The following is a 10,993-nucleotide window of genomic DNA, read 5'->3' as shown; positions in this document are numbered from 1 at the left end:
TGTTAGGTGACAACACCCACAACCAAAATGATATTTTCTGTTGACATTGCTGAATAGAAGAGCATAGGAAATGCCAAGATTGTTTATTAACTTGTGTGAAATACACCTCCCTCTTTTCAGCTTTTCCTCTTGGTTGAGACCAAATGGATTCCCAGAGATATGCTCTAAGGCCCTCCAGAGGCACCAGACACCAAGCTCTTCGATTCTTATTTATTGTTTGTCTAGAAGACACTTTGGTGGTGTGGAGGAGGAATATTAGCTGTATGTCAGTCACACTTTATTTGTGAGAGACTTTGCTCACTTAGAGCATGTTAATCAAAGGCACACTAGAAAATATTAAATCAAAAAGAGCTTGTCAAACACAAAAGACTAGAAACCACAGCGACTCTGCAAAAAAGAAGTACTCACTCCAAAAAGAATGCTCTTTACCCAAACAGTGCCCTATCCAACCAAGAGGAAGGGACCAAAATATGAAGAGCCTGGATCTCAGAAAGAAGAAAAAAGACATTTTTCCAGCATTTCTCTTTTCTGCCCATCATTCTGCAATAAGAGAGGAGGAGTGAGGGCGAGTCAGAGGAAGCAAAGGCTGTGGCCACTTCCTGCCTCTTCTGACTTGTAGCCCCAGCATTTGACATTCAGATGACTTGCTTGCTTCTTACAGCTCTCAATAGCTGCCAGATAATCTTTTCTTTTTAAAAAAATTATTTTTGCAATATTTAAGACATAGAAAAGGAAATAACAAATAAGTCCCTATGCACCCATCCCTACTTTAAGAGATAAAATAGTACTAATCCATTATATTTAATGCCCTTTGTTTGCTCGTTACAAATATATCCTCTCCTTCATTCTAAAGGTAAACACTGTCCTGAATTTAAGGTTTGTCTTTTCCAATCTTTTTTTTTTTTGTATTTTTATTCTGTCTCTATGTAGCCCTTAACAACTTTTGTATTGCACTGTATGTTTTTAACCTTTACATACACTTTTTTTAATTTGTTAACCTTTATATATTCTTTTTTATTTTTAACATTTATAAGTTTTGCCTATGCTTTTAACTTTTACACATTCTGCGATTTTCTTTTCTCAAGCATCATTATGTTTATAAAGTTCTCCTATAAATATATTTGGCTCTAGTTTATTAATTTTCAGTGCTGCATAGCAGTCCATTATATAAATACACCACCATGAGTTAATTCACTTTTCTGTTGACAACTTAGGTTGTTTCTAAGCATTTGCTATTACAAACCATTTTGCTGTGAACATGTCTCTGTCTCCTTGACTATATGGGCAAGTTGCCCTGGGGTATATTCCTGTGGACTGCTGAGTTATAAGGCAAGGGAATCTTCAACTTTACTAAATATTGTAAAACTGACCTCCAAAGTGGCTACACCAATTTACATTCCTCCTGCTGTGTATAGGAATTACCATTGCTTTATATCCTTATCACAATATAGTGTTGGCAGGTTTTTTTAATTTCTGCAAATATGATAGACGTGAAATTATAATCATCTTTTCAAGTGATTATTAGTCATTTATGTTTCCTCATCTGTGAGGTTCCATGTTGCTGTGTGTGTTTTTTATGAACCACTTTTTTTATTGTGTTGTTTGTCCTTTTCTTATTGATGTGCAGAATTTCTTATATACACGGCATTTTAATCCTCTGATGATTATACGTGCTGCAAATACCTCTTTTTCACTCTTATTATGATGTCTTTTGATGAACAAAGTTTTTATTGTAGTATGTTCCATCCATATTTTGTATAATTTGTATTTTTCCTATTTTATTTATTTCATGCTAGAAGCCTTAAAGACATTCTTTGTTTTCTTCTAAATTTTTTGGTTTTATTTTCACTGTCAAATTTTTAATATACCTTGACTCGATCTCTTTATGAAGTGTGAACTAGTATGGCATAGTGATTAAAAGCATGGAGTCTGAAGCCAGACTGCCCGAGTTCACATCTCACCTCCATCACATTTTAGCCTGTCACTTAACCTCTACATGCCCTAGTTTCTTAATCTGTAAAATGGGTATAAAACTAGTAGCGCTTATTGATAGATAAGTGTGAAGTTGCAACTAGGATATGCAAAAACCTCTTAGAACAGTACCTACTAAATGCATTTAAGTGATTACTATTACTATTATTATTGTTGTTGTTATTATATGAAGTAGGGATCTAATTTTATTTTTGTATATGGATAGCCAAATTTCCTACTCCTATATACTAACTAGCTGACCTCTTTCTCACTTTCTAACAATGCCATTTCTGTCATACATCAGCTTTCATGTAGGTGCGAACATTTTTCTAGCTTCCTTATTCTTCCATTGGACTGTCTATCCTCTAGAAAAATTTCTAGCCTACATTTAAAATTCCCTGAGTTCTAGAAGTCCCTGAAGTTGTCACTCTGGCCTCTTCTTCTTTTATCTATAATCCCACCTCAATAATATATTTTTAGTTGTTTGATAAATAACTAAAGGACAAGGGCAATATTGGTTCCCTAGGGCTGCCAAAACAATGTACCACAAACTGGGAGACTGAAAACAAAAGAAACTTATTGTCGCTCATTTCTGGAGGCTGGAAATCCAAAATCAAGGTGTTGGCAGGGTCATGGTCCCTCTGAAACCTGTAGAGGAATCCATCCTTGACTTTCCCTAGCTTCTCATGGTTTGCTGACAATCTTTGGTGTCCCTTGGCTTGTAGATGCAACATCTAATCCTTCATCTTCACATGGCATTTTTCCTGTGTCCCTGTCTTTACATGGAGTTCTTTTTGTAAGGACATCAATCAAATTGGATTAGGGATCCAACCTATCCCAGTAGGACCTCATCTTAACTAATTATATCTGCAACAACTATATTTTCAAACCAGGTAACATTCTGAGGTACTGGGAGTTGGGACTTTATTTTGGGGGGGGGTACCATTCAACCCGTAACAAGGGCACAACTAAAACTACTAACCTTTGGCTTCGATCAAATCTTCCAACCCTCACCTGAACATCTCAATCCACCTGCTGAGGATCCTTGCCATACTGCCTTCAATTACAGTGGTTCAATCCTCCTAGACCCAGTTGTCCTAACTCAGACAAATTTTAAAACAAATAATTGCAAACTTCAAATAGCCAACTACATCAGGAGTTTGCAAAGAATGAAGATTTCAGAATCCTACCCTTAGAGATCCTGATTCAGTGGTTTGAGTTGATCAGTGCTAATGCAGGTGGTCAAGGGAACACACTTTGGGAAACATTAATCCAGACAACGTGTTAAAAGGCACATTTCTAAAGAAGGGGAAATCTGCAGAATAGCCCACCTCATTGCTCAACACTCAGGCAGCTGCTCATCAATCCAAAGGTCTTGGAAGAGGCTGTCTGCAGAGAAATGGAGTTTTCTTGATAAGCAGTCTAGAAAATTAGATTAATACTACTTCAGAGTTTAAAACCCACTCTTAGAGGATTACAGAATTGAACTGGTTCCATTTTTTAATTAGCGATTCAATTGTGTCTTCAATTTTCACAGGCTGCAGATTCCCTCAAAGTCCAAAGTAGGACACTGCAGTAATCTATTCTACATTAATAAAGCTTGGACCAGAGTTTGCTTTTTTATTTGGAAAAAATGAAATTAAAAGACAACAGCTGGTATTTGTTGAAATCCTACTATTTGCCAGCATTTTTCTGGGCAGTAATGAGACAGCATTAAACAAAACGGACATAATCCCTGTTATCACAGAGCTTTTATTCTTGTGGATGGGAGATGATTGAGAAGCAAGATAAATTAATAAAATATGTGAAAACTCCAGGATGATAGAGATTTTTGACTGTTTCGTTTAACACTGCCTCTCAAGTGCCTAGAATAGTCATTGGCACATAGATGAGGGTCAACAAATGTATATTGACTACCAAATGGTGATAAGCGCAATGGCAAAAATAAAGTAGGAACATGGACTAAGGGGTGGGATGGGTGCAATTTTAAATGGGAGAATCAAGGAAAGCCTCATAGAGAAAGGGTTTTTGGAGTAAAGGTCTGAAGGAAGTGAAGATGTGAGTCATATATGTATCTGAGAAAGAAAGAGACCAGAAAACATCCTATGCAAAGGCCCTGAGATGGGAGCAAACTTGGTGTATTCAAGGTAACATTGAGAGAAGGAAAAGAGAGAAAGAGAAGTAGGAGCATGGAAAGTTAAGGGCGTTAGGAATGGACAGATCAGGAAGAGCCAGATGGGTCACTATAATACCCTTGGCATTTGCTCTGAGATGGGAAGCCACCAAGGGTTTAAACAGTGGAGTGATAGAAACTGCTTATAGTTAACACGTGTATTTCAACTGCTGTGTTTTGAATACACTGAATGGTATAAGCAGGAAGCCATTGCAAAAACCCAGTGAGACTGTCTTCTACCAAAATGGTAGCAGTAGTAGGATGAGAAGGAATAGGATTCTAGGTGTATTTTGAAGATTTGGGCAACAGGATTTGCTAATAGATGGAATTTCAGATTGGATGTGAGAAAGAGAGCAGTTGAAGATGCAGCCAGGCAAGGATGTGGAGGAACTCGTACTTTAATACACTGCTGGTGGGAATATGAAATGGCACAACTACCTTGGAACACTGTTTGACAGTTTCTTTAAAAGTTACCCAATACACCTCCCATACTACCTGGACATTCTGTACCTAAGTGATTTACTCAAGAAAACTGAAATCAAATGTCTGAACAAAGACCTCTACTGAATGTACATAGCAGCTTTATTCAGAATAGCCAAAAACTGGACACAACCCAAATGTCCGTCACTTGGAGAAGGCATAAACAATTATCCATATAAGGGAATATTAATCACAACAAAAAGAAGTGAACTACCAACACACATGACAGGAATGGATCTCAAAATGTTTATTCTAAGTAAAAGGCACAGACACCAAAGAGTACACCCTGTAGAGTTCTATTTATATAAAATTCTAGAAAATGTAAAGTAACCCCACAGTGACAGAAAGCAGATCAGTGCTCTTTAGGGGACAAGGGAAAAGAGATGAATGGGTGACAAAGAGAGATAGAAATGTTCTGTATATTGATTGTGGCAGTGGTTTCCTGGTATATACATCAGTCAAAATTCATTGAATTGTATACTTGAAATAGACAAAGTTTACTGGGCATAAATTACGTTCAAAAAGTTGATTAAAAATTTTTTTAAAGAGGATAAAGCTAAGGTTTTTAGCCTGAGTGACTGAAAGAATGGAATTGCAGTTTATGTAAATGAGAAAGACTAGAAGAGAAGGCTATTTTGTTGATGGGGAATATCAGGAGCTCAAACTCATGGTGAGTTTGAGACACCAATTAGATATCAAAGTAGAGATGTTAAATGGACAGTCAGATATAAAAACCTGGAGTTCAGGAAATGGCCTAGGGTGGAAATATACATACTGAAGTCATAACATATAGATAAAGCTATAAGGCTATATAAAATCATTACAAGACAGAATGTAGACAGAAAATAGGAGAGATCTAAGGACTCATCCCTGAGATAAAGATGAACAGCAAAGAATCTGAGAAGAAGCAGCAGTGATTAAGGAGGCAAAGAAGTAGAGTCTAGTACCCAACAAGGCACATGAAGGAGGGTTTCAGGAAGAAAGGAATGATCCTGTGGCAAACACTGCTGATAAATCAGACTAGATGAGGATTGAGAACTGCTCATTCGTGTAAACAACCTGGAGTTCATTACTGATGGAGTGATAGTGAAGAAAGAATGGGAAAAGAGAATTTAAAGTTAGCCTAGATAGCTAATTCATTCATGGAGTTTTACTGCAAGAAATGGGGAATGAGTGGTAAGTGCAGGAGGAAGTGGGGTCGAGGGAGAGTTTTCTTAAGATGGGAAAAATCACAGCATGTTTGCTCACTGATGGGAATGATTCAGTGGAGGAAGAAATGTTAGTGCTTTGAAGGAGCTAGGGGAGAATTGTTAGAGCAATGTTCCTGAGAGTAGGAGACAATGGAATTAAGCGCACAAGCAGAAGGGCTAGATTGTGTCAGGAGTCCAGAGAGACCCTTAGCTATAGGGACAAGGAGGAGAATTCAGGCACAAAAAATAAGGCAAGGGGAACTGCTGCAACATCTTTTCTGATTGCTTCTATTTTCTCAATGAAAGAAGAAGCAATGTAATCATTGAGAGTGAGCATGACTTAGAAGCTGCTGGAGACTTGAGAAGAGAGACTAAACTACATAATAGACAGCTAGTGTAGGGGCTGGCAAACTCCAGCCCCCTGGCCTACCTGTTTTGCTGTGGCCTGTGAGCTAAGAATAGCTTTTACATTTTTCAAAGTGGTCGGATAACTATAGCCTTTTAGTGAGAACAGGTACTTGAAGAGCTGAGGATATTTCCTCTTGGCTAACAAAGCCTGCAATATTTACTATTGGCCTTTTAGGAAGAAGTTAGCTGTCACTTGATGTAGGAGAATGAGAAAGTGAGTGGACTGAGACTGTACAGCACGATATGCCAGGCAACAGGAAGGTATTGGGTGGGAGCTTGATAGAACGTCAACTCACTGAATCCTCATACAAGCACTGCAAGTTAAATATTAATAACCCAATTTTAGAGATACACTAATTGGGTTTCCGGGAGGTTCGGTAACTTTCTCAAGGCCACACAAATAGTAAGTGGTGGAATACACGTATTAGCAAATATACAACTATCTCAAATGTTTCCTTTCCACTCTGCCATGCTGCATTACAAAAGACTGCGGCCTCTTTGTCTTTACCTTGAATCCTCCCATCTGCAATGGCAAGGTGATACATAAAGAAGCAGCACATGCAGCAAATGAGCCACCTCTGGAGCAGGACTGATGTAGGGGTAGACCTCACCCTGCTCTTGGCTTTGTGGCCTTGAACAAGATATATCACATGTCCAAGGCTCTGTTTTTCTCATCTATAAAATCAGATTAATAATAAATGCACCATTTGAGGTTGCTGATATTCAACCATTTTTAAACTATAAATATGACAATTTCATATGTTTCAAACTAGTACCTACCATCCAAGGATATTGTGTGGATTAAAGTTAATATACATATAGCACAAGTACTATGCTGACATTTAAAGAACAGGTATTCTATGGACAATAATAATAGGAGCAGCCTTATGCCTAAAGAAGTAATTATTTAGAGAGAAATGGCTGTAAAATGATCTCAACTATGTACACTTGGCCCAGAGGCACAGGGAAAAATGAAGAGAGGAAGTCTGCAGGAATCCTGGTTGTGGCCAATCAGCCTCAAGTCACACTAACTCTAAGTCCAAACCCAATTGATAACATTTGGCCTGGAGGAGCCCTGAGGGCGACGTGATGACCAACTTCTAATACCTGGAAGACTCATGGGGTGGACTGAGACATCTCACTCTGTTTGGCTGCAGGGGATGGGAACAGGAATAGTGAGTGGAAGTTACATGGAGACAAATTTATATGCCATTAAGCTAAAACTTTCTGGTAATTAGAATTATTAACCATGGAATGAGCTGCAGTGGGAAGTAGAGAGTTCAAGGGGAGACTGGGAAAGCACTAGATCACATATTACTAGAGGAATCTCATAATGGGTACATTCATTACATAATAAATGATCTGTGAGATTCTTTCCAATTCTAAAATGTTATGAGTTAGTAGTCCCTGGCTTTGGCCTAGCAGTGCCCTAAAGTCAGAACAGCTAGTTAAGTATCTAGTATAGTGCCTAATACAGAGAGAGCATTTAAGGAATGTTTGCCCCTCTCCTTCATGATTCTTCTGCCCTTAAATGCAAGAAGTCTTAAGAGGCTGTCTTATCATTCAGTAACTGTACTATATCTTCCCTTTATTTCATTCTTTTTGATTTATCATCTATCTGCTAATTAAGAAACAGAAGAGGAAAGAGCTGATTTTAAAAGTAACAAGTCCAAATTCAAATTTGAATCCAAGTCTATTGTCATGCAACTGTTATCATATCACAGTCAGTATTTCATATTTAAATTGGCTTTTCCAAGAATAGATCACTGGGATTTATATCACTAATAGGGGAAGAAATTGTTTTCTGAGGAAAGATTAAAAATTGGCATTTGAGAGATATTCAGATCACTTCACTCACAGATGGATGGAATAGAAATTCTACCTACTTTAGTTAGACTGGCCAGAAAAGGCATCTACAGAAAAGACAATATTTAAGCTGATTTCCAACAGACAAGAAGTCACACAAGGCAACAGTAGAGAGAAAAGAACAGAGGGAACAGCATGTATGAATATCCTGAGGTAAGAAAGATTTGGATGTGTTTGAAAAAGAGTGGCTTTGATGTAGTGATGGAGTAGTGCAGCCTGAGGATGGAGAGATCAGCAGAGACAAATGAACTAGATCTGTAGAGCCATCCAGCTCTTGTAAAGAGTTTGAATTTGTTACAAGTATAATGAAAAGCCACTTCCAGTTTTTAAGGAATGTTTAATTTATGTTCTAGAAGATGATCACTCTTGCTTGTGATGTGGAAATGGATTGTAGAGGAGCAAATGTGGAACCAGAGAGACCAGCAAAGAGATGTCAACATAGTCTGTGAAGGATGGGCTATGACCAGGAGCCAAGAAGATGGAGAAAAGACAGAATCAAGATATTCTGGGGAGTAGAATCAAATGAAGTTACCAATGCTTTGGATAAGGGTTATGGGAAAAGAAAATCAGGACTGACTCAGGTTTCTGAATTGAGCAACTAAAGGATAATGGTGCCATTTATTAGGATAGAACAGATAGGGGAGGGATTCACTTGCAGAAGAGAAATGAGAAGTTTTATCTTAGATGTATATGATTTAAGTGTCTATAAGACATACAGGTTGAGCTATCAGGTAAGCAAAATTGTATATGGTGCTCAGAAAAAAAATTATCTAGGTTGGAGATATAAATTTTGGAGTCTTGAGTCATACTGATTTTTTAAAGACTGGGAATTAATAGGATCACTCAGGGAGAAAAAGCAAAAGAAGAGAAGAGGATCCACAACTTAAACCAGAGGACTGCCAATACTTCAGAGGAGGCGTAGGAGCCAGCTGGAAAAGGAAACTGATGGAATAAGCCAGTGCATTTGGAAAACTAGGAAACAATAGTGTAATGATAGCCAAGAGAAGAGAGTGTTTCAGGAAGTAAATGACCAATCCCATCAAATGCTCAAAGGGTGGATAAGAGAACAGAGATATGTAGATTGCAAATGGCTGTGTGACGATTGTCAGTGATCCTGAGACAAGAAATTTCAGTATAGTCGTGGGGCAATGTAGAAGCCATATTAGAATGGATTAAAGAAAAGTAAAGGAGGTGGAACCAATACATTTAACAACTGTTGAGAAGTTTGGTTATGCAGGATAATGGAGAAATGAGTGAAACCAACCTTCAGGGAGCTATGGAACTAAGGTTTGATTGTTTGTTTTTGGTGTTGTTTCTAAGATAAAGTTGGAAAATTCGAATATGGTTACAAAACTGATATGATAAAGAATGGAAAATTTGATAAAAGGAGAGTGGATAACCAAAGTGAAGTGTTTTTAAAGGTCAAAGAGCACTGGATCCATAGGATAAGGGGAGGGCCTGGAATTGGCTAAGATGAAGAAAGGGCTCTCCATAATGACAGAAGGGAAAAAGTGAAGATAACTGCTGATAAGGGTAGTCTTTGTTAAGTTTGCATTAGGAATTTTAGAGTTATCATCTGAAGGCTTTTATTTCACTTAAGTATGAGGCAAGGTCAATAGCTGAGTGAGGGTAAAATAGGGAGGAGTTGTGGGTGGTTTGAGGAGAACATATAAAATCATTCTGGGAAATATAAGTGGGTTTCTGGGTCATAGTATGTGCAAGTTGTGATTTTAGATAATCAAATTAAGGAAACATCAATTCAGTTATATATTCTCCGGTAACATTCAGCTGCTCAGATACAAGTGCAGAGAAGATGGAGGGTTGAGGTTTTACTAGACATGTGTGATGAAGGTGAGAGTAGTAGAGGGGTTGAGACTACATGTGAGGGGGTGATTATAATGGCAGACCATGGAAGTTTAATGATGTACCTAAGAGAAAAAATATAGAAGGAAATTCAATAAAATGTTTAAAGGGTATTTCTGAGTGGGGAGAATACAGGTGATTTTCATTTTCATCTTTACATGAGTCTTTATTCCCTAAATTTTCTATAAGAAACATATTTTAGTTCTAAGTACATTATTTTAAAAATAACCAAAATGATATGAAAGCAGTTATATACTGAGCTTAAGAACAATCCTCTTAAAATTGAGATGGGAATCAGAAAACAAGTAGCAAAATGGCAATAAGTACATACCTACCAATAATTACTTTAAATGCTAGTGGACTAAATGATCCAATCAAAGGCATAGGCTGGCTAATTGGATAAAAACAAAAACAAAAACAAGACCTACCTATATGCTGTTTACATAAGACCCTCTCCAGAGCTAAAGACACATACAGACTGAAAATGAAAGGATGGAAAAAGATATTTCATGCAAATGGAAATGACAAGAAAGCCAGGGTCACAATACCATATCAGGCAAAACAGACTTTAAAATGAATTCTGTAACAAAAGACAAGGAAGGGCATTATATAATGATAAAGGGATCAATAAAGGAAGAGGATATAACACTCATTAACAAATATACACATAATACAGAAGTATGTAAATATATAAAGCAAATATTAACAGACATAAAGGGAGAAATTGACAATATTACAATATTAGTAGGGGACTTTAACACCTCACTTACATCAATGGACAAATCATCCAACAGAAAATCAACAAAGAAATAGTAGTTTTAAATGACACATTAGTTCAGTTGAACTTAATATATATCTATAGGACATTCCATCCAAAAAAAGCAGAATACACATTCTTTTCAAGTGCATGTGGGGTGTTCTCTAGGATAGATCACATGTTAGGTCACGAAACAAGTCTCAACAAATTTAAGAGGATAGAAATTATATCAAGCATTTTTTCCAATCACAGCAGTATGAAACTAGAAATCAATTACAAGAAGAA

The sequence above is a fragment of the Balaenoptera physalus genome (assembly GCF_965194825.1).
Source record: "Balaenoptera physalus genome assembly, chromosome: 4".
NCBI lineage: Eukaryota > Metazoa > Chordata > Mammalia > Artiodactyla > Balaenopteridae > Balaenoptera > Balaenoptera physalus.
The sequence above is the reverse complement of the archived record's forward strand: the minus strand, read 5'-3'. Positions refer to the sequence as shown.